We start from the raw sequence: 25316 nt of genomic DNA on the forward strand, positions 1-25316 counted from the left end.
AAAATGATATTGTAATAAAACACGATTGTATTTATTATGAGATAGAAAATTTGATTAATCTTCAAATTGACAATATTAAATCAAGGAGAATCTAGATGAAAGTCAAAAATAATGAGCGAAACGGGGGGAACCACATTAAACGCGACCGCTTTGGAATTAAATACAAGCAACGCTCTCGCAGAAGATGGTGGAAAGTCATTTTCCCTTGCTATCAACTCCAATTCTCTTCCATTGCTTCCACTTTACTTTCCCCCCCCCCCCCTCCCCTCCCCCTCCTCCTCCTTCTTCTTCTTTACTTATTATTTCTACTTTCTCTCCCAAGTTTGTTTGGCTATTCCACCGAAAACCTAACCCCCCTAATCTCCCCCCTTATTACTTCCATTCCTTTATTCATTAGCTGTAACTTCGCTTCTCCTTCTTTGTGCTGGATTTCTTCAATTTTAGCTTCTAGGGGTTTGAGGTTTAATAAGAGAAGGTGACTTAATGGAGGTGGAGTTACACAGGCCTGATAATCTCGCCATGACCTTCGACGAGGTCTCCATGGAGCGTAGCAAGAGCTTCGTTAAAGCTTTGCAGGTTCATGACTAGTTTCTTTCTTTTTGGACCTGATCTGGATATCTTTTCAATTTTGATTTTATTTTTGTTGACTTTAGAAGTCACTGCTTGATTGCTGACGGGAAATGCGATGGAGAGATAATGACGTGAATAAAGAAATTCCCTGTGTTTGCCTAGGATCGATTGTGTTTTCGCTTTCTTAATTATCATATATTTTGGCGTCTTAATAAGATGAGTTTAGTATTGATGGATAGTACCATTTATGACTGAGTTAAAAGTTGGAAATCTTTCAAAGCTAGAAAGTAGAGTCATAGCAATAGATAAATCTATGGGAAGTTAGGTATAGACTCTTATTGTGTTTATTGGAGAGGTGTGTTCTTGATTTCCATTCATGAGTCTAGAGCCGTAGTATTAGTTAAGTAGAAAGCGAATTGAATTGAATAAGGCACTGGGAAAGCTCTTCCGATCCATTATGTGCTACAATGTTAGAATATCATAGTAGGAGGAAATTAGGAAGTCCATGCATCTGAATGCAATATCTTCAAAGGCTGAGACTTCTTTATGGTTTTCTATCTTGTTGTCCCTGTTTGCCTTCATGAATTTTTGAGCTCATGCATTTTGAAACTTTCCAGCATTTCATTGTAACTGATACCAAGTGATACGTGCACCCTTGTGTTTTTATAGGAGCTCAAGAACTTAAGGCCTCAGCTCTATTCAGCTGCAGAATACTGCGAAAAGTCTTATCTCCATAATGAGCAGAAGCAGATGTAAGGCTGCCTATTTTGCTTTAAGACCTGCTTAGTTCCTTAATTTTTTGTGTAACAGCCTTTTCATTTTCATGCAAGCAATGCCATGATTGACTTGCACATAATGCCTCTGTGATTATTTTTTTTGTATCAAGCTAGCATGCATATGCATTTGATTGTGTTTGGTTTACTTCCATTGTTCTCTTCTTATTTGCTACTCTTTTCTATGTTGGATACATTTGTTAGGGTACTGGACAACCTGAAAGATTATGCTGTACGGGCTCTTGTTAATGCTGTCGATCACCTTGGTACTGTGGCGTACAAGTTAACTGATCTTCTTGAGCAGCAAGCATTGGAAGTGTCAACCATAGAGCTAAAAGCATGTTCTTTAAATCAGGTAATCTCTTTGTACTACACTGTTTTAATATGCTAGTATAATAAATATATTGAATGGAAACTTGTAACCATAAATGCAAAGGGCCCCACCATTTAATGCATTGTCCCCATTCAAATCAAAGAAAAAAAAATATATCGAATGGAGGGTTAACTAATATAAGTTTGTTAATATTAGAAACTTCTTACATGCCAAACATTCACGGATAAAGAAGGTATCAGGCAACAGCAGTTGGCATTTATCCCAAGACATCATAAGCACTACATTTTACGGGGTAAGTGTAGTTGATAGAAGCCCCTCTTTCCTGGAAGCTAATTTTGTATGTTTTCTCATTTTCCTTTCCTTTTTGTCCTTTTTTTGCTTCTCTTCCATTGCAATTTTGTCTATGACAGATTCTGCCAGCAAGAAGGTACATTTTAGTCCTCAGGTAACGACAGATGCTAGGCAAAACTATTTTCATGCTAAATCTCGTCTTCAACCTTCAGGTATAATGTTTCTTAGCTGGTGCCTGGCAGGACCTCTTCTAATTTTTGTTGTTTTCTACATTGTTGCTGTATACTTTCGTATAGAAGGAAGGCAAGTATCGTGTACTGAATAATTTTTTTAACTATAGATACTCCTGCATCAAAAACTCTTTCGTGGCACTTATCCTCAGAAACCAAGTCTACTCTGAAAGGGACTTCTCAACTTTAGCAAGGTGAGTTTGGCTTAAAAATTCAATGCTGAATGGAAATTTTCCTTTCATTGTAGTTCTTCTAATGTTCAGCTGAGAGCAAGAAGTTATTAACATTGCTTACCATGCAGCAATGAAATCTCAAAACCTTTTGGTGCGGCTTCTGAGGTTTCCAATTAGTGGGTATGTATATTGGATCAGTTGCTCATTTAGTATTGTTACTAAAAAGGGTTTAGATGGTAAGACTTTTATTTTGACTGTAATTCTTACAGAAAATGGAGATAATGCAAGGACAAAGTCTGCAGTGGCACCTTTTCCTGCTTCTAGTGCATTGGTGTCATCATTGGGTATCATACAAAGGGTAATGTTTTAAATTGCCAAGGATGCATACTTGCTTGATGTTCTTTAAATTGATGCTTCTATGTTAACGCTAGAGGTGATGGATTTATCTTTAACTGTAAACTTAATTCCTCTTGGTATACGAGTTGATATTTGGCTAGTGAGGCTTTTCATTTCATTTTTCTTGTGTGATTTCGGGAAAATGTTCGATATTCCTATATAATACTTTGTTGCTTTGCATGTTTATAAACCCCTGTTGTTTTTGACAGGAGTTAGAGGGTTCCAAACCTTTGACAACATTCAGGTCATTTGATAACCCAAATCGTCAGATTATACGAGCACCTTTTAGGAGCAAAAGTGTTCTGGCGGCTTTCTTTGTCAAGCAAAAAGGAATGAAGCTAAAGGCTGGATATTTTGCATGAATCTCCATTAAACAAGCCAACGAAGACGACGACAACGGCACACTATGTAAAATCTCTCCATTAGGCGGATGGAGTTGCCTGTAATTACCCTCCCTCGTTTTTCAGTTGTTGGTTTATTAATTGGAAATTCTTCCCCCCCCCCCCCTTCATTTCTCTTATATGGGTTTTCAATAATAAGCAATATGTATAAAATACCTGATGAGTAACAGTACCCACTCATCAATAATTGGTCCAATAATCCTATAATTTTAGCTTTTATTTTCTCTCATTGGAGAGTTTTGTTTAATGTAACAGAGATGAAGCGGGTTATAACCTCCGCTAAATAAACAAATTTTCCCGCTAATGATTTATGCAAACCAGTTTTCACCTTATACAAAAATAATAGCCCAATTCTAATTAATTAATAAAAGGTTTAATTTGATCAAATGTTTCTATTTCTAAACAATTTATCATCATATTGGCATCTGATCAAACATAATTTATCATGTCATTAAATAAAATTTCTAATTTTCTAGACAGCAATTCTATTATAGATAAGAAGTTTAATTAAATAAGTTAATCAAGGTGTGCAAAATGAAAAGTAAAATTGTCGTTTAGTTGAATTTCACTGATACTATTTGTTCCGTCTAATATTTCAATTTAAAGTATTAATATAACAGATAATGCATATATATATTACAATCTGATTGATTTATATGTTTTAAATACATATCACACAAGATTAATATTTAACATTTAAGTACATAAATGATCCCCTGATTATAAGATATTATTTTGTTGAGTCTCTCGACTATTAAAAGTTATAAATAGTCCTCTAATTATAGGGTGTTGCCTTGTTGAATCCCTCAATTATTAAAAGTTAAAAATAGTCACTTGATTATTCATAGTTTCAAACTCATCATTTTCATTAAAAATATTGGCGACGATTTGAGCTGAACGTTAACCTATTGACAGAGATATGAGTCGTTTGAGATTTTAGGATCATATTTTTGTCATATCCTAATCAACATATTAACGTCTAGCTCAAGTTGTCTTCAAATTTTTAACAAAAGGAAGAGTTTGAAACCTATGAATAGGCTGGTAAGCATTTTGTAACTTTTAACAGTCGAGAGATTCAACAAAGCAACCTTATAATTGAGGGACTATTTTGTAACTTCTAATAGTCAATAGACTCAACTAAATAATATCATATAGTCGGGAGACCATTTGTGTACTTTACCCTAAATTATACTAATACTTTGAGGAATCAATTAAAATATTTGAAATTTGAAAGCAATTTAAAGTAGGGGACTATAGTTTGAGGATGTTGGAGGAAATTAATGTAGGAACAAATGCCAATTTACAAAATTCCTAGAAAAGAAGATCACCAAAGTTGGGAGTTTGGACTCAACACCGACAATTATATCAACCTTAACTGTTTTCTTTTACTATAAGGTCCTGTTGGTTCAGGTCATATTTAATTCCTGTTGGTAATCTTTTTTTCCGGGTAAACATACCCATGTTTGGATGGATTACATTCCCAAGTGCAGAGAAATAATAATTACCAACAATGATTTTTTTCTTACTTTCCCATGAATGTTATACCCCCATCTCTCTTAGGTATTTGCTTATTCCCGGTTCTCTTGTCTAAAGTACCCTTCTCCTTCTTGGTTATGACCGAGCGTAGTTTGGAGGAAACACCCTATGCCTTTTTCTTAGATTGTTTTCCTATGTTTTCTCCAAGAAAAATGGTAACGGTTCTCTCTTATTTTTTTTAAGCTCATGTAGTTTTATCTATGCATTATACCTTACAATTGGTTGATATTTTTGCAGACTGGAGAACCTGTAAACCCCAAAGCATACCCACTAGCGGATGCTCAGTTGACAACGACGATTTTAGATCTTGTACAACAAGCTGCAAACTACAAGCAACTCAAAAAGGGAGTTAATGAAGGTTAGTAAATAATACCCATTTCCATTTTTTTCGTTTATTGTAATTATTGTTATCGTTTCCGATATGGGTTTTCTTTCTCCTGATCTTCTTCTTCATTTCTTTTTCTTCTTTAATTGGATTTGTTTGGGTTTCAGCTACCATGACCCTGAACAAAGGTATCTCAGAGTTCGTTGTGATGGCTGCGGATACTGAGTCCTTTGAGATTCTGCTCCACCTTCCTTGCTTGTTGAAGATAAGGTAATTGTTCTATGGAATATGCATATTTTTCTTTATGTTTTTTCTGGTATAGACTTTTTGATTGCTTAATTCTTGTTTAATATGTGGGTTTACACTAGGAAAAGTTATTGCTAAGTGGTATTTTAGTTGTTTTAAAATTTATGTGGATGCAAAGTTAGGCAGGTTGAAATTGCTTGTTGAATGGGATAGAATATAAGTTTATGCTCTGCCTCCACTATTTGAATCATGTACCTCACATAATAATGTGGGAAAACTACCATATCAAGCTGCAACTTGCTTCTAGTTGCCAAACTCAACTGTAATTTACAAGTTGGGTGACTATATGAAGACATATGAAGTTTTATCCTCTTTTGTTTAGTACTTATGAGTGGTATATGCATTTGTTGTTGATGTGCTTATGGTTGTTGTATGTGTTTTCTGTGCCCCAACTTTAACGGTTTAATTAATCGTATCACAGTTGTAATATTTAGCTTTGGGTTTAGGGTTTAACTAATTGTCTTCTGGGGTGTTTGATTTTATTGCTTCAAATCAATGGTGTACTCACTAGCTGTGAATTTAAAGCATCTTTGACTTAAGGTTATACACTTTGTTTAATGTAAATTGTTTCCCACTCTTGGCTTGGAAGCATTCCTATAACACATCATCTTGACTTCTCAATTTAAAGTAGTTCATCATAGAAGCAAATCTTAGCTACAACATCTTGATTCATTACCTAGATTTTGAGTACAATAGTTTACTTTGTATTTGATTTTTTACATAATGTCCCCTATGTATTTGTTCCTTCAAAGCAAGCACTTGGACGAGCATGTGGGGTCACAAGACCTGTAATTTCCTGTTTTGTCACAACAACGAAGGAAGCCAATTGAAATCTCAAATACAATAACTCAAGGTACTTTTGTTACCTTGTAAAATTAATGATATTTCGTACCCTTTTTGGCTGAATCTGCTTCTGCATCTGCATCTTCTGTTTTTTTCATTTGTGAAATGTAGGATGCTATTGAGTAGCTCTTGATCTAGAATCTTATGAAACTCATTTTCGGTGTGACGGCCTCTCGATTGTGGTGGTCGGTCCTTTAGAGGCTTTGACTGATGAAGTTGTGCCACATTGAACAACTCTTTTATAATTTGACCTTAAATGATTGTTATGTCGTTTATGTTTCCTATGAATTGAGAAAACAAGGATAATCTTGAATTGATATTTTCGGCAGCTTAGTATGAATGATGCTATTGCTTAAATGTAGCATGTTCAATATGCATTTGAATTTCTGTTATAGCTTATATATACACACAAGCAATTGCATTACAATGGGATTGAAATGGATTATTGTGGAAATTGTTATAGTTTGTTATTTGACGGTAAATATTTTGTTCCTTTGTAGGGCACAACTCACAAAAGCATACCAGACTTCGAATGTTCTATTTGAGGTTTTAAAGGCTGTCAATTTGACACAATCTATTGAGGTTTTATAGGTGATGTAAATCGAAAGAATCCAACAATGAAAATTAATCATTGATATGAAAATTAGAAGCACTGAATTTATGATATTTGTTTTTATAAGCTATTGAAAATTGAATATTCAGTAGATTTTATATTTGATCTCTTATAAGTGATATATTTATAGATATATTTTCTTTGATTAAAAGTTCAAAGGGAAAAAATTACGGTTAAAATGAACATTTAAGATTAATGTAGTTGATTGTAAAAAATTTCCTCGAGTGAAATTAACTTAATACATCATGTATTATAATTTTTCTTCACTTTTCATATTAAATCATTCCTCAAGTCATATTAAATCACTTTTCATATTAGAATGTTAACCTAATCGATTGAAAAACAAGAAACCTCCTAGTGAATATCACGTATAAACCGAAGCTAGTTTTCAAAGTGTAAACATTTAGTTAAATGTTGATGTGAATTTTAATATAATTATACATAAATTATATAAATTTAATATTAATTAAAATAAAAATAATACATGATATATTTAAATGCTCAAATAATATTATCAACATAGAATTTTTATATAAATTTTTATTTAAATATTTAGAATTTCGCTTGTTAAAAATATAATCAAGGATAATTTGATAAAATATATTCCAATAATCTTTTATTCCTTCAACCAAACATTGTAATCTTACATTCCTGCTAAACCAATCAAACACAATATAACATTCCCATAATCCTATTCTCTGATAATCTTTTATTCATACTGATAATTTTATATTATGAGAACAAAAGCATCCTAAACCAATACAGTCCTGAATCGTCGCTTACAGATCCGATCTCAAAACACGTTTCCTTAATCCCAAATTCGCCACCCCATTGTTTTGTTGGTTCAAATCTCCATAAACAAGCTCGTTTGTACCATATTTAGTATTACCAGCAACAATGTCGTCGTTCTTGCACCAACGACCTATCCAGAATCCATTCTCAAACGGCTACCCGATCTCCCCACGTTCTTCATCAACCTCGCAAAGACCCATTTCGATCTTCAGTCCAACGGGCATAATTATTCTCCTCTCGCTTATGGTAATCCTCGGAGTGTTCGCGCCCTGGTCAGGTATCCCCCAATCCATATTCTCCAACTCTAAATGCCCTCTTCTCCTATTTTCAAATGGCGGCACTACTCTTTGGCCGAAGCAGCTTCTTTCGTCGCCAAAAACGGCACCATAATTGTCTGCGCTGAGTCATCCTTACTTGCCTTTTCTCAACAATTGGCTGATTAGTATCACCAGACAGAAGCACCAAGAGAAAGTCCTTGTCATAGCTGAGGATTATGCTACTCTCGACAAGGTTAATGAAAAATGGCCTGGCCATGCCGTCCTAATACCGCCAGCTCTTGATTCACAATCCGCCCATAAATTTGGCTCAGGTTCAATCCCGTTTTTGGGTTGTTTTTTGAAATTTCATCTCTTTCTTACTTGTTCGCATTTTCAATTGATGCTTATTGGGTGCTTTGATTTAGGGATTCTTCAATTTTACTGCCAGGAGGCCTCGGCATTTGTTGCAAATCTTGGAGCTCGGCTACAATGTTATGTATAATGATGTTGATATGGTGTGGTTGGGGATCCCTTCCCTTATATGGAAGGAAACCATGATGTTACTTCACCGATGACATGACTGCAGTATGTATGCTAACTTTGCTACAATAGTTTTTCAGCCTGTTTTACTTTTAAAATTGCTTAGTTTCGTACTTGGAACTTGGAAGTGTAGACCAAAACAGTGCTATGATGTGTTTGCAATGCAAGAATAGCCAAAATATTCATTAAGATTAAGACACTCCACTTGATCATGAGAAATTAATTAACTTTGGCTTATCTTTAGCAGTTCTACCGTCGCCATGATTGTTAAGCTATGAATGCAAGTGAAAATATGTTGTAATTGACCTTAGTCAACCCATTGCCCTGGACTCTAGGGCCTAGGCTGCTATGCACTGGAAATATTTTGCTGATACTGCTTCTTTCTCATAAAGTTGATTCTTTCTTCTTCTCTTTGGTTGATCAGGTGAAGCCATTGAACCATTCCCATGATTTGCCACCTCCAGGGAAAAAGGGTCGCCCTTATATTTGTAGTTGTTGATTTTTCTGCGTGCCACCAATGGAGCAAAGCTAGTAATGAAGAAATGGATTGAAGAACTTCAAGCACAGCTATGGTCCAAAGCAAAGAAATGATCAGCCTGCTTTTAACTGGGCTCTACTAAAAACTGCTGGAGTGGTATGTTTATGCATCTTGTCATTTCAATTTTGGAGTTATAGCATATATGTACCTAATAGTTCTCATTTGTATTCTTTGTCAAGTCGAATTTTTTGCCATATTTGCATGTTTTCCTGAATTCTGGCCGACACTTCAAAGTTTGGACAATATTATGTACTCGTTCATCATGCCATAATTTGAAAAACATTGCTAATTGATATATGTCCTTTGACTAGTGCTGCACTTAGTGTATTCATATTAAAATGAATTCTCAGTCATGTAGTTGCATCTTTCGGCAATCTGTAACATGGGAAATTGGCTTATATAGTGCTAAAGGAACAGTATGGTTAATCCAATCTGATATCCTTTAGAAATATCTTTTGCATGTGTCCTACTTGCATTTCTGGTTCATGACAAACTGTTGCTTTGGTTTGGGAATGTAAAGACTGGGTTTGTGAGATTTGCTGTTTTATGATACTCTCTCTCTGGTATTTGTAATTGATGGCGTGTGATATATTTTCTGGCAGTAAGATTCGGTTTTCTGATGATTGTACATTGATAATATATTCTGCAGGTGGATCTCTACCTGCTTCCTCAGGCAGCATTTCCAACAGGAGGATTATACTTCAGAATAAGACATGGGTGCAGCAAACCAAGGGGATGCATGTCATAATTCATAATAATTATATCCTCGGCTTTGAGAAGAAGATCAAGCGCTTCCGAGACCATGGCCTTTGGTTGGTTGATGATCATGCCCTCGATCCCCGCTGAGCAGATTATGAAAAAGCCGAAAGACCATGTGATTGTTTTCTGCACAACCAATTGCAGCCCCAAGGATGGAGCATCCAGTTGAATCATCTTCTTCTCGAAACCATCCGCTTCTAAGCTTTCGGATAAACAACGATCATTATGAGATGAAAATGCAGATGACATGGACCATAGCAGCTGGGAATGGTCATTTTCTGGAGCAATTTTTTTCATTTAATAGGGTTCAATCAGGGATTAAGTCCAATATTCTGTTGAAGTTCACTATAACACTTATTTCCCAGACCTGAGGGAATCAATCAATTTTTGTCAACATAACATTTACGCAAATACAATCTGTTATGATGGTAGAAGATCTGTGTCGCTCAGCTAAGGACTATTCTTTGATAGCATTCCTGAGGATATAATTGCAATAGTTAGAGAAGCAAAACAAGAAATGCGTTTGCCGGGAGTCAAGCCCGGTCTATTGCTTGAAAGACAATTATCCTAACAGTTGGATAAACACAACTTATTGATATTTCATATGATAAAGATATGACTAAAATAACAATTGTTGAAAATAGATAATCTGTTTTGTATCATTAATAACAATCCGGAGTTATGATTTAGTTGAAGTTAATAATCAATTTATTTTTTCAGTAATTATATAAACAAAAAAAGCAAAATCAACGTAAATGTTTTATTTTTATTGATCAGAAATTATGCTTTAACTAAAATATATTTTTAAAAAAATCCTTGTTAATTATCTAAGTAAGGCCAAGACAGACACAGCAGGCTGAAATAAAGGGAAGTAGTAAGAGATTACAGCTCTCACCCAAATTCTATCGCTCTTGGTACAAATTGCTTTGCGTCAATTATTGTGTATGCCAACTCTGTTAATCTTTGACAAACGACCATTGAATCCATCTGAATGCTACTGTTGCTATAGCTCGTTTTACTCACAAGCTTCCTCTTTCACTTCTACTCTCTGCTCTGTTTCCTATTTTAGACTGAGCTTCCCTTCTTAAATGACAATGTAAATGGGTTGCCTGGAAAACGGATCTCGTTGAAGAGAGCCGCTAGTAGGAACGAAGGAAACCCTTCCCCACCCGACCCAGATCGAGACTTTCTCGTCTTTTTCTTTTCAAGAAGCTAGATTATCTCCAATGGCTTGCACCGTTTCTGTTTCCTTTTCTTTGTGGTGTTCTTCCAATGTTTTTGCCTGGTTCAGTGATGGACAATCTCAAGATTCCTTCTTGGATGATAAAGGTTTGTATTTGGAGAATTGAGGTCTTTGAAAGAGATGGGTGGGCTAGATTTCGGTGAAGATATCAGATTGGAACCGACTAATCTTTTAGAGAAATTCCAGAGAGCAAATAAGCAACTCAATTTGGACTCTCCATCTGGTTTCAACCGAGTCAACACCGTTTCCAATATAGAAACCTCAGCTTGCACTGGTTAGTGAAAGTTGTCTCTTTTTTTTTTTAATTCAATCAGTTTTTGTTGTGTGATCTTCTGCTGCATTCTTTATTAAGAGTTCTTTTTTTTGTCCACTTCAAATTCTATGCTTGAAGGTCTTTCCTGATCTACTGGTTGACCCACAACAGTTGCTAATGGTGACAATTGCAACTGCATTGAGAGATTGGTTATGAACTTCAGGTAAATGACATTCACTTCTGGACAGTTAAATCATTTGCGAGTTGATATATATAACACACATACATATGGAATTCTGCTGCTGAGTCAAGAAAACTTTAACTGTCTTTTCAGCTGAAAACTGTGCTTATATTTTCTGGAAATGTCTGGAGTGATAGAATTGAATATGACTACAAACTCTTTGAAGATGAAGTTAACGGTTCATCTTAGCTTCATGTGTTTACATTAATTTCTTGGAAGGTCTACTCCCTTGAAGATGGTCCTGTGCGCAGTGTTTGGCAAAGCATCAGAGTTTCAGTCACTATTCTTAAAGTCGGATCGAATAAGATTGCTGTTGATTGGCTGAAGTATGTGCCTTCGTTTGTAATCTCCAGAAATTCCACTTTAGATTGATACTTTATTTGAATAACTTTAATTGAAGGTCTTCATCTTATACCCAATTGCTGAATTATTTATATGTATCAGTTTTGTATTTAGTTCTTAATTATATTAAGAAATTTGATCAAGTGATTGTGGAGTTTTTTTTTGCTTTGATTCAGGATAAGACATCCTTTTCTTCCTTAATGATTGAGTTTTTTCCTGTATAGAATTTTGTTCTTATGGTATATAATTGTGATATATATTTTTTTGCAGCTATGATGGCATACTTCTTAGTTCTCTAAGGCAAGAGTGTATTTTCTAGGTAATATTATAATTTTTTCTATGTAATACTCTGTACCTATTGCTTTCAGAAGTTTAAGATTACTTTAGCATACATGATGAAGACATTATTAATTCGTTTATTTTGATCTTTTACCATGTACGTTTGAAAATTTCGCCGGATCTGTTACTTGTCTGAGTCAATTAACAAGAATGAGTTTACTTGTGATAGTTTTTATGCAGGAACCTTTCAACTCTATTCCGCTCATATGGACAATCCATGAAAGAGTGCTTGCTGTACGTTCTAGAGAATACACTTCAAGTGGGTAGATTGAGCTTGTGAATGATTGGAAAAAGGTTTTCAGTCGTGCTACTGTTGTCGTTTAATTGAAGGTCTTCATCTATACCCAATTGCTGAATTATTTATATGTATCAGTTTTGTATTTTAGTTCTTAATTATATTAAGAAATTTGATCAAGTGATTGTGGAGTTTTTTTTTTTGCTTTTATTCAGGATAAGACATCCTTTTCTTCCTTAATGATTGAGTTTTTCCTGTATAGAATTTTGTTCTTATGGGTATATAATTGTGATATATATTTTTTTGCAGCTATGATGGCATACTTCTTAGTTCTCTTAAGGCAAAGAGTGTATTTTCTAGGTAAGATATTATAATTTTTCATATGTAAATACTCTGTACCTATTGCTTTCAGAAGTTTAAGATTACTTTATCATACATGATGAAGACATTATTAATTCGTTTTATTTGATCTTTTACCATGTACGTTTGAAAATTTCGCCGGATCTGTTACTTGTCTGAGTCAATTAACAAGAATGAGTTTACTTGTGATAGTTTTATGCAGGAACCTTTCAAATCTATTCCGCTCATATGGACAATCCATGAAAGAGTGCTTGCTGTACGTTCTAGAGAATACACTTCAAGTGGGTAGATTGAGCTTGTGAATGATTGGAAAAAGGTTTTCAGTCATGCTACTGTTGTCGTCTTACCAGACTATGCCCTTCCGGTAATATTTCTTTGAAAATCATTTCATCACCGGTTCATCGTTAACATGCTAATAACTAAAAGTAGTGATGGTATAGGTGTTATCTGTTGCCATTAAGGTCTGAACAATGGGACAAATGCATGCAACTAAAGTAATATTGCTCCTATTTTATTAGAAAATATCTGAGTAAATGATTTCTTTTGACCCAGTTTTTACTTTCAATGCCTAGTGCACGTAGTTTCACCTGTGCTTCTAAGATTGCCATATAACTTGTTTTTGCTTCTTGTGATTTGATTTGTTACCCTACCTTCCGCAGATCTATTCTACATTTGATTCTGGAAATTATTATGTCATTCCCGGTTCTCCCACTGCAGTATGGAAAGGAGAGAATGCAATGAATTTGTACAAAGGTAAACAGCTTAAGAAGATGGGTTATGGACCTGATGAAGTACTCATTGCAATTGTTGGAAGTCAATTTATGTACAGAGGCTTGTGGTTGGAGCATGCCCTTATTTTGCAAGCTTTACTGCCTCTCTTTGCTGACTTTTCATTTGACAATAATTCAAATTCCCATCCGAAAATTATTGTTTTAAGCAGTGATTCAACAGGCAACTACAGCATGGCTGTTGAGGTATGTCCATAATCACTTTATAGTTTATCGGATGTTGTGGTTAAATTCATATGTGGACATAGTTTTAGAGCTTCTCACTATTTTTCTCTATTTCACATATATCATTTTCCCCAGGGAATTGCTCTTAACTTGAGATACCCTGGTGGTGTGGTGAAGCATGTGGCCATCGAGGAAGATGTTGACAGTGTTCTTAGCATGACTGACCTTGTGATATATGGCTCTTTCCTTGAGGAGTCATCATTCCCAGAAATTTTGATGAAAGCCATGTTCCTTGGGAAACCAATCATAGCACCAGAACTCTCCAATATCAGGAAATACGTAAGTCTCTGTCACTCTTTTCTGTTCATGGATATTCGGGATCTTTAGGCAAACAAACTACTGACTTGGCAATAGCAATTAGGTTGATGACAGGTTAAACGGCTTTATTTTTCCGAAGGAGAATATTAGAGTTTTGACTCAAATCATTTTGCAAGTGACATCAAATGGAAAATTGTCTCCATTTGCACACAATATTGCTTCGATTGGGAGAGGAACTGTTAAAAACTTGATGGTTCAGGAAACTGTTGAAGGATATGCCTTTCTACTGGAAGATGTTCTCAAGCTTCCATCCGAAGTTGCACCTCCTAAGGTTGTTGCAGAACTTCCTTCAAAGTTGAAAGAAAAATGGAAGTGGAACCTGTTTGAGGATTTTCTAAACTATACTTTCAAAGACAGTTGCAAATTTTTTAACACTTTAGAGGAACAACGGAACCATTCTTGAAGGGAGAAGTTTGGTTCATTAATTGCCTTGGATGATTCCTTTTCATATGATATTTGGGAGGAAGAAAAAAAGATGCATGTTCTCAATGCCAAAAGGAGGAAGGAGCAAGAGGTAAGAATTGTTCTGGGAAATAGTATGTTACCCAAAAGTTTAGTTGAACAATTTCAGCTGTCCTTATTTACATTGTTCTTTAATGAAGATTCATGCTCTTTCAAATGTCTTGTGGTTGAAAGACAGAACAGATCAACCTTGTGGCACCTGGGAGAATGTATATCGAAATGCGAGAGGGCTGACCATATGAGGAATGACTTGCATGAAGGGATGAAAGGGAGCTCGAAAGGATTGGCCAACCATTATGTATATATGAACCTTATTTTGGGGAAGGAACATGGCCTTTCCTGCACCAAAATTCTCTTTATCGTGGATTTGGATTGGTAAGCTGGTAAAAGAATTATATGGGTTTGCATTCTTCTTTTGTTCCACTTATTGGTTTACTTAAAATGAAATCAAGAATTTCTTTAGAATTCATTTTTAAACAATTGGATACCCATTTCTCCTTCAAGCAACTGAAGTTGTATAAAGCATGAATGTGCTGTAATTCATAATTTCGATTGGCACTTAAAAGGTAGGTACAATGGATGTTCCAGTCCACCAAAGGTCGAAGACCAGGGATGGATGATGTTGATGGACCTTCTCGTCTGCAACTTCTTAACAACCCATACTACCTAGACACTCTTGGTGAATATGGTGCCTTCTTTGCTATTGCTAACCCGATTGACCGTCTACACAGGAATGCCTGGATAGGGTTTCAGTCATGGAGAGCAACAGCTCGGAAGGTAAAGGAAAATGTCCAACCCCTCTCTTCTTTATGATTTTGTCTCTATGTATGTGTCCTTTTTGTTTCTGAATTAATTGGTGAGAATCATGTCATTTGGCTTAGCAACACCTTCAATGAAATATATCTTGATCTTTTATCTGTCCTTTTTACTCATAATTGTGGGACAAAAACAGGCATCCTTGTCTAAAGTTGCTCAAGCTTCATTGTTAGATGCTATCGAGAAGCAAAAGTATGGTGACACACTATACTTTTGGGTCCTGATGGACATGGATCCGAGAAACAGCATGCAGAGGGACTTTTGGTCATTTTGTGATGCTATAAATGCTGGAAATTGCAAGTAAGAGCTGTGAGGTTGATCAATTATTTCAGCCGCAAAAGCATGAAATTCTGAAAAAAGAAAATGCCTTGGTATATTTACTTAACTTTTTTATCATTTCTTCACAGGTTTTTATTCCCTGAGACTATTAAAAGGATGTATGGTTTACAGTATGATTTGAACTCTTTGCCTCCCATGCCTGAAGGCGGAGGCACATGGTCTGTCATGCAGAGTTGGGCTTTGCCAACAAAGTCCTTAGAGTTCGTAATGTTTTCAAGGTTAGAGCTGTTAATGACTTCTCTGCATGGACAGTTGAAACCATGTTGATTTGTACACATTTTGATGTCTGATTTGCATTTTGCAGGATGTTTGCGGATGCATTAGATGCACAAATGCATGATGAGCACCATCTAAGTGGTTACTGTTATCTCAGTTTCTCAAAGGTAAACTATAAAGTGCATTATTATTATGAAAGTTAAATATCAAATGAGTAGGGAGTAACTTGTTCATCGAACTATATGAAGTCGGTCCCGGCCTATATAAATAGCCAAACGCTGTTTTCAATTTGGTGATTGTGTTCTACAGGACAAACATTGCTACTTACGGGTGCTTGAGCTGCTTATAAATGTTTGGGCATACAGTGCACGTCAGATTGTATATGTGAATCCTGAAACCGGAGTGATGCAAGAATACCACAAGTTTAAGGGTCATAGGGGTAAAATGTGGATCAAATGGTTTTCATTCAACACCTTAAAGACAATGGACGAGGATTTAGCCAAGGAAGCAGGTTCCGACCACCCAAAAAGAAGATGGCTATGGCCATTGACCGGTGAGATTGTGTGGCAAGGTGCTCTTGACAGAGAGAGAAATCTCCGGAACCGGCAGAAAGAGACAAGGAAGCAAAAAAGTAAGGATAAACTAGAGAGGATAAGGCATAAACACCATCAAAAAGCATTGGGGAAGCATGTGAAACCCCTTGCAGAAGATATTGAAAACTCAAATTCAACCATATTAACATCAAGTTATTTTCATTTATGTTTTGCAAAAATTTGGATATTTTAAAAGAATCAGATACCACATTCTTAGACAAATCATGTGAACCTTTTGATAAGTTAGCCCCGTTTTTTTGTAGTGCTTTTATTTTATTAGAAGTTTTAAGCTCATTACATGCGAGTATTAGTGTATGTAGCTAACGGCATACTTCTGGTCATTGATGCTCATGAATGGCTCAAACTGTATACTAATATAGTTTTACTCTACCCTTCAATTTTAAATTCTATCTTCGATGTACTTTCAGTTTTATTCTTTCACGAGTAACCTAATTCATGTTCTGTTAATATAAAAATTATTATTCCATAAAATTAATAGCACAGTTACAAGATTTGACATACAAAATGAAATTTAAACTTCGCCTTTGATGGAAGTACTGTATCCAGTTTGGTCATCATAGTACTTCGACCGCAGCATCACACCTCCATACTTGACAGAACCTTTGATAGCAGGGAGCACTTTTGAGGTAAGACCGGCTACTAGAATGAACCCACTTCCGGCAGCTGTTGGGGCTGCCGGAAGTCCTAAGAAAATTTTAGTTGCAGGAATGTCTGGTCCATTGCTTCCTTCTAGATTTCCAATGCTTCCAGATGTGAATTGGCAAGGTGGATTGTTATAGAATTGAACCCAAACATAGTTAAATAGACCAGTTTTCAGGGCACCCCCTACCCAAGCATCAGGGAAAGGGCATTGAGGAGCAGCGGTTAAATACAATTTCATACCGCTTTTGCTGTATCCTGAAAGGTACTTTGCAAGGTCACCCCAATGTTGGTTCGTTCCTTCGATATCGAAGTCAATTCCATCTAAGACGGCATCACCTAGTGGTTGAGAAGACGATGTTCCCCCTAGAAGTTGTTCCAAAGATAAATAGCCACCTGCCTTGCATCTTCAGCTGAGTTAAGGTAGTAGCTTCCTGCACCTCCTCCGATTGAAAGCATTACCTTAATGCCTTCTGCTTGGCAGGATTTAATGTCGGAACTTAAACCAGTGCAGCCGTTGCTGTAGGGATCGCAGTGACAGGCAAGCTTGATCATCGGAGTCTGACCATTGCCGAATGTCGGAAGAAAAGCTATGTTAACAAAAGCATAGTTACCTGTGGCACAAGTATCCGCCAAGTTACCCTCATTTCCTTTTTGACCCCAGTAAATAACAATTCCACCAGCATCAACATTAACAACTAGCAACAGAATCATTGAGCAGAAAAAAGCCAGTGGCCTTGCTGGAGTTAATGCCATCTATGATCTTACTATGGTTACTGAAATTAAATGCAAAACTTTTTCTTTGATGCTTGGGGTATTTGTGAAAAGCTCTTATATATAGGAGAAAACAGCTTTTCATCGACGACGGATTTGTTCAAATTTATTATAGAAGATTAATCACTAAAGCCCCACTGGGTCAACAGCATGGAGTAGACGATTTGTTTGAAAGTGAATTTCCACGTCCATCTCCCACCATTGTCTACTATTTTGATGCCTTACTATTGGCTCCTTTCCCTGAGTTGGTAGTATATAGTGAAAATTAAAAGTTAATTATGAAGTAGAATTCTATCTCAGATGTTTCTTACATAAATCGACAAACAATAATTCCTACGGCATTCTCCATGTCTTAGTCCACTAGTGTTTTGCTTAGAAAATGTGGAGTATATGATCATCATTGTTTTGAGATTTTGGTGCTGACCAATATAAAGTAAAGTCTTTAATAATAAGTATCGAAAAAATTAAATTGTAAGGATAAGAAAAAATAAATTAAATTAATTTGATTGTAAATTGATTTTTTATTACGCTCAACAAACTATCTAATGAACAAATTAAATTTCAAATAGAAAACATTAACTAACTTTATCAAATATCTAATTAATTACTCACACAAAACAAGGATGACCCTCTTTTGAGAGGATCACGATTTGATTTCAATCATCTCCATCTTGTTAAAAAATAATAAAAGAATAATTACATAAAAATTTTAAAAAAATCACGTAAACATCACCATTAGTTAAAGGTGGATGACCAAAATAAAAATTAAAATGTGACAAAATAGATAATTTATTCTTTTTTAATTAAAAATGGATTAAATTTTTAGGTCCTGAACAGTTCTCTTGTCCAGATTTAGCTACGGCCTTATTAATGGTTCACACAGTGACGACCGGTAGCTGTTCACCATAGTTTAGAAAGTAACTTCGTCAATATCCGCCTCAGCCGCATCAAACAGAAATCAGAAAGGATTAGGAGGTTGTTGTGAATACAATCACACATGCTATGAGGAGACTTAGACTTTGGTGTTTATTTAAATTGCTTGAATTAAATAATTTTGATTGTAAAATAATTAAAAGTATTTTAAATATATATTACTATGTGAATAAATAAAAAATAAAAACATAAGTCGGAAAAGTTTAGGCATCCTTTCTAATCCGACCAGTGAGGCCCCCTATCCAGTAGTTCTTTTGCCTCATTTGTCTCCTGCTCGACTTTGACATAGCAGACAAAGAGTGTGTAGCCACTGATGGTTTTTTCTTATGAGAAATACCTCAATGCCTTATAATATATGATTTTAATCAATTTTTTTTTGGATTCGTCAAAATGACCAACTAAATCGTAATGCGATCGATAATTCGCAATGCGATCTCCGGTATCGCAAATCAGTTTCCAGATTCGCAACGCGATTCTGACTATCGCATTGCGATTTCCCAAATTCGCGTTGCGATTTTCCTAATTCGCAATGCGAATACGTAAATCGCAATGCGATTACGTAAATCGCAATGCGAATTAGGAAAATCGCAATGCGATTACGTAAATCGCAATGCGAATTAGGAAATCGCAATGCGAATTACGTAAATCGCATTGCGATTACGTATTCGCATTGCGATTTACGTAATCGCATTGCCATTTACGTAATCGCATTGCGATTTACGTAATTCGCATTGCGATTTTCCTAATTCGCATTGCGATTTACGTAATCGCATTGCGATTTTCCTAATTCGCATTGCGATTTTCCTAATTCGTATTGCGATTTACGTAATCGCATTGCGATTTTCCTAATTCGCATTGCGATTTACGTAATCGCATTGCGATTTTCCTAATTCGCATTGCGATTTACGTAATCGCATTGCGATTTAGTAAATCGCAACGAGATTCTGACTATCGCAATACTGAATTTCAAATCCGCAACTCGATTTCTGAATTCGCAACAGGTTTTAATTTCGCAACACAATGTTTTGAGTATATAAATACGCAGCAGCAGCAACTCATAACCTAAATCCTAAATCGCAACTCATTCCATCTCCATCTATCACTCTCTCGGCGACATCCGTTCCTATATCCACGACATCTTTCCCCATCCGGCAACATGTTTTAGTTTCGCAGCTCGTTTGTTTAGTAAATTAATTTACAATAATGAAATCATCTAATGTTGATCATGTTTGGATAGATTTGTGTTTTGGAGGGTCATGGGAGAATGTTCATGGTGTTTTACAATATATGCCTTTACCCATGAATCTTCAACTAAAACTATCATTAAAAAAGTTAACTTATGAAACTCTAATGTTACGTGTTGCAAATAAATTGAATTTAGAGCCCCTAAGTGGATTTAGGCCATCTTATCAGAGAAATGGTAAAGTTTATTTGTTAACCGACAATGAAGATGTTGAACGATTCATTGCTTACATTAGTGTTTCAAGTGATGATGTTACATTGTATGTTGTTGAACTATAAGTAGTGAAGTTGGGTCAGTAGCGGGTAGTAATCAACTAAGTTTTCAACCCCAGTTATGGTGCTCAAAATTTAATTGTTCCACCACAATTTCATCACCAAGCAAATATTGTTTCACCACATTTCCAATACCAAACACAATCTCAAAACCCACAACCTTTCCCTAATCCAAATCCCAAATCCAAATCCCAATCAACTTTCAGCAACAAAATTCGGTTTTCGTATTGACCAGTTAGACGATGATGAGCCAACAAAAAAAATTGTGAGTACTAGTCAGTATTCAAAATTTGATCTTGGTCAATACCCGGACTTTGATCTTAGTCAATACTCAGATTTTGATGATTTTTCAGAAGAAGAAACAGACCCTGCGTGTAATGATTTTGATATTGGTCAATACCCGAATTTTGATGATGAAACAGCCGTTGCCGAGGAAGATGTTGTTGATGATAATGAGGAGGAAGTTACGACTGTAAATGAACATGTTGAACATCCATTCTGTAATTCATATAACACTGAAGAAGAAAAAGAAGAAGAAGAAATCCCAAAGAAAAGTCCCCGAAGAAAATGCCACGAGAGTATAACTGGAATATGCCAGAATTACTTCAGATACCGGAAGAAGAGTTGGTAAAGATAGCAGTTGATTGTCACACAAAAATTATTCGTATCAAGAAAGATGATTGTTTTGATACAAAGGAAGACTTGAAGATAGATTTGTATACGAAATGTGTGGAAGATGGCTATCAACTAAAAGTTAACAAATCAAGCAAAGATCGTTTCGAAACAAGGTGTATGATTGAAAAAAACTGTATGTGGCGTATGATTGCAAAGAGGATAAAAGATTACGAAATATTTCAAGTTAGGACTTTTATTGATAAATATACATGTTCAAGAACCCAAGTTTTTCCTCACCATAGAAACGCAAACAAAAAGGTGTTGGGTGGTTTTCTGGCTGAGTTAATGTTTTTGAATGGTAGGGTATATCGGGGACATGAAATTATGATTGACATGAATGCTCGGTTCAAGATTAGTATCTCATATTCTCAAGCTTGGAGAGCCAAATGTTATGCCTTGGAATTGTTGAGGGGGTCGCCAGAAGCATCGTTTGCCCAACTGCCGGCTTATTGTCACAATTTAAAGCTGAAAAATCCTGGGTCGGTAACTCATATCAAAACAGATAGAGATGGACGCTTTGAGTTGCTGTTATCGCCATTGGTGCTGCGTTGTAAATCATATAATTTTGTTGACTCATTTTTATTAGTTACATGCATTTCACATTTAAATGATTATATTTCTTGTGTATATGATTTTGTAGATTCGTTCGTTTATTAATTGCATGCGCCCAGTTATTATAGTTGACGGAGCATATTTAAAAGGTCGATACCTTGGAGTAAACTTATTAGCAGTAGCCATGGATGCTAACAATGGGATACTGCCAATAGCTTACGGGGTTGGAAATCTGAAACCTCTGATTCATGGACATGGTTTGGGACATCTTAGGGATTGCATAGGTCCTATTAGCAATCTGACAATCATATCCGATAGGGCAAACTCAATTGACAACGCTGTTAGAAGGTGTTTCCCAGATGCTTTTCATGGACTTTGTGGTGTTCATTTGTATAGAAATCTAAAATCAAGGTCTGCTGGTATAAAAAATCACAAATGGACATACTGGAAGGATGTAAAAGCTTATCGGGAAGTGGATTTTAATAAACATATAAATTGTTTAAGACGTGTTTTGCCTCAGTGTGCTCAAACACTAGAAGATGTCGGGTTTGAAAGATGGTCAAGAGTACATCAACTTGGAGCAAGATATGGTTTCATGACGTCTAATAGTGCAAAATCAATCAACGCTCTAAGTCGTCATTCCCGGAAATTACCCATTACTATGTTAATGGAGTTTTTTCGAGCCTCTATTCAACAGTGGTACTACAAGAAGAAACCATGCAGGTATTATTTCTTTAAATTCGTAACTTATCATATATTTTACTAAGTATTATTTATTTAAATTTACAGGAACATTGGAACATCGTGTTACACCATGGACAAAAAAAGATAACGAAACGTGTTGTGAAGTCAACGTCATGGAGAGTTGAACCATGTTCAAACACTTTGTTTGAAGTACTGGATAATAAACTTAAATGGGCTTGTCGATCTAAATGCAAAGACGTGTAGTTGTATGAAATGGAAAACATCTGGTTATTCGTGTGGCCATGTTATAAAAGTTTCTCTTCATCTAAACCAAGATGATTCAAGCGCATACGCTATGGATTGCTACACTACAGAAGTATATCGACAGACTTATGGCGAGATTGTCTACCCTATTCCACATCCTTCTGAGTGGGACATACCAGATGACTTACAAACAGTTTTGCCACCAGCCATGGACAGAAGGCTACCTGGCCGACTAAAAAGTCACGATCGTATACCGTCTAAGGGTGAAGAGAAGAAGAGATCGACATGTAGTCGGTGCAAGGAAAGTGGTCATACAAGGTTGACATGTGGATCACCAGTGCCATCACAATCATCTTTTCCTCTACCAAAATATGGATCCTCATCAAAATCCAAAGCTCATATGGTGTCAAGAAAAAGGTAATCAAAATCGCAATCATCTTTAAAATCCCAAATCACAACCGGCTTCACCTTTTGGGACTGGTAACTTAGGTGATTTTTAAATGCAAACGTTGTATTATGTGGATTTTATGTGTGAACTTTTAACATTTTCAGTTAGGCATGTATTAGTAACTTGAGTTTGAAAATTGCTATGATCTGTTCAGTTGTTATCACTTATTAGGCATTCATTTGACTATCGCAACACGAAAATGACGTTCACAATCATCTTAATGTCTATCGCAACGCGGAAATGACTATCGCAATACGAAATGAAAATCGCAACGAGAGAATCGCAATGAGAGAATCGCAATGCGAAATGAAAATTGCAACGAGAGAATCGCAATGCGAAATGAAAATCGCAACGAGGGAATCGCAAAGCGAAATGAAAATCGCAACGCGAATTTAGTTTCGCGTTGCGATTTTAGTTTCGCGTTGCGATTTTGTCGTTGCGATTTTCATTTTGCGTTGCGATTCTCTCGTTGCGATTTTCATTTCGCATTGCGATAGTCATTTTTGCCTTCAACATAATGCAGATTGAAATCAACAAAATCAACCATTACATTTCAATCAATTAATCAAGCACAAATAAGAATTATGTTCACATCAATTAAACAAATCAACTTTTACAAATCATCTTTTACGAATCAATTAAACAATCAAAAAATAAGAAATAATTCTTATTTCCTCATCTACTATTGAATCAACTTTTGCAGCCATACATCATTTTCACGTAGCTCACTTCTGAGATTAACCTGCAGAAACCAAACATTTGCTCAAACAACACTTTCTACACATCTAAAACCTACAAACAACAAATTATTGAATTCTAGGTACTTAACCAAACATTTTCAAACCAAAAGCCTATAAACTTACCAATTATTTATGGACATTTTTATAACGCGGATGCAGGTAGGCAGCGTCTCGTATATATCGATCTAGCCATATAATGCCGAAACCACAAGCCTACTGCAGTTCTATCTCTATCGGTGGGAGGTAGATACTTTATACTTCATGTGATCAAACGCTCCAACGCTCCAACGCCAAGCATACGAGAGGACCACAATCCCCTCTGGGTCCTTTCGTTTGTTGTGGTGCGGTCTCGTCTCTGCTAACTGTAATATTGAGCTTCTTTGGCTTCTTGTTTCCAGAACGAGTCCAATAATTTATCGCATCCAAGAATTTAGCCAAATGAGAGCTCTATCCCTTAATAATATCTCTTAAATCAGCCAATGATATGTAATTTATCATGCTGTCATATACTATTGCCTTAAGGGATGGGAGCTGAAGCTCGACGAGTAGCCAATGTTTATGTTCCAAAACAGGGATAAACACCTGCAATCATAAGTAATAATTCATTCATTTGCGCACTTATTTATGAATACATTTAAACTCAATCTAAAATAAATACTAACCTTATCGACCTCCCACCATGCAGGATAAAGTTTAGCTTGTCCATTGCCCAACGCAAATGATTCATCTCGTTGATTCTTCAAGTGAACTGCGTTAAAAAATGTCGGCATAATTGTATATCGTGCATTTCTTTTATTTTTCTTAAGTTTCCTAATTATTAGAAGATGCGACACCCACACATCGATATGATGTTTTACAAAAAAGACATATATTAGTAACTTACATAAATTTAAAAAAAATAATCAAATTGAAATATAAGAAAAATATAAGACTTACCCCTCCATCGAAATAGCCATTATCTTCGACCCCTAATAATACGCCCCACCAAGACCGATCAAGCAACAAATAGATATCATCGTTGAGCTTGCATATGTCAGTGAAACACCCCTGGCTCCGCTCATGTAGATAAAAATCAACTGCGGTCTTAGCCCAAAGGGTGTTATCCAGAATTATGTCCGGTAGTTGTCTCCTCTCCACTTCAGATACTGGTATGGTACTGGCCGGTAACTCATACGAGAGCCAACTCTCATCCATCATGTCCGGCACGTCAGAGGGTTTCTCAAGAATCTTACATATGATGCCATGTGAATCGGGCTCTTGAATGGTGGGAGGGACCTCTTCAACGATGACAGTGGCCTCTTGAACGTGGGAGGGACTCTCGAGGAATGATAGGGCCTCTTCAACGATAGGAGTGACTCTTGAGGGATGACAGGCGAGTCGGGCTTCTTCTTGCGGTGTCTTCGCACTATTGGGGTGTACGGAGACTTAATAGCACGTGCACGCCGTCTAATGCGTGAACTCTGTCGTGCAAGAAAAACCCGACGTAAAGCATCCACCTTATCGGGCCGCTAAATAATTAAATAAAAAAATCAGTAAATAAACAGACATGATATTTAAACAGTGAAAACAAGACAAATATGTTTCAAACTTGCATTGAATTCACCCAAGTCATTATTCTATCATA

The 25316-nt window shown here is 36.0% G+C and overlaps 5 pseudogenes; 4 read left to right on the top strand and 1 right to left on the bottom strand.

Annotated features, from left to right (window-relative positions):
• Positions 1-272: 272 nt before the first annotated feature.
• Positions 273-3397, top strand: LOC120182753 (annotated as a pseudogene).
• Positions 3398-4700: 1303 nt separating this feature from the next.
• LOC120183100 lies at positions 4701-6461 on the top strand (annotated as a pseudogene).
• A 1128-nt stretch (positions 6462-7589) lies between these two features.
• On the top strand, positions 7590-10025 carry LOC120182784 (annotated as a pseudogene).
• On the top strand, positions 9830-16865 carry LOC120183101 (annotated as a pseudogene).
• An 83-nt stretch (positions 16866-16948) lies between these two features.
• Positions 16949-17986, bottom strand: LOC120182844 (annotated as a pseudogene).
• Positions 17987-25316: the final 7330 nt, after the last annotated feature.

The sequence above is a fragment of the Hibiscus syriacus genome, unplaced genomic scaffold (assembly GCF_006381635.1).
Source record: "Hibiscus syriacus cultivar Baekdansim isolate YM2019G1 unplaced genomic scaffold, ASM638163v2 tig00112738_pilon, whole genome shotgun sequence".
In the NCBI taxonomy this organism is placed as follows: Eukaryota; Viridiplantae; Streptophyta; class Magnoliopsida; order Malvales; family Malvaceae; genus Hibiscus; species Hibiscus syriacus.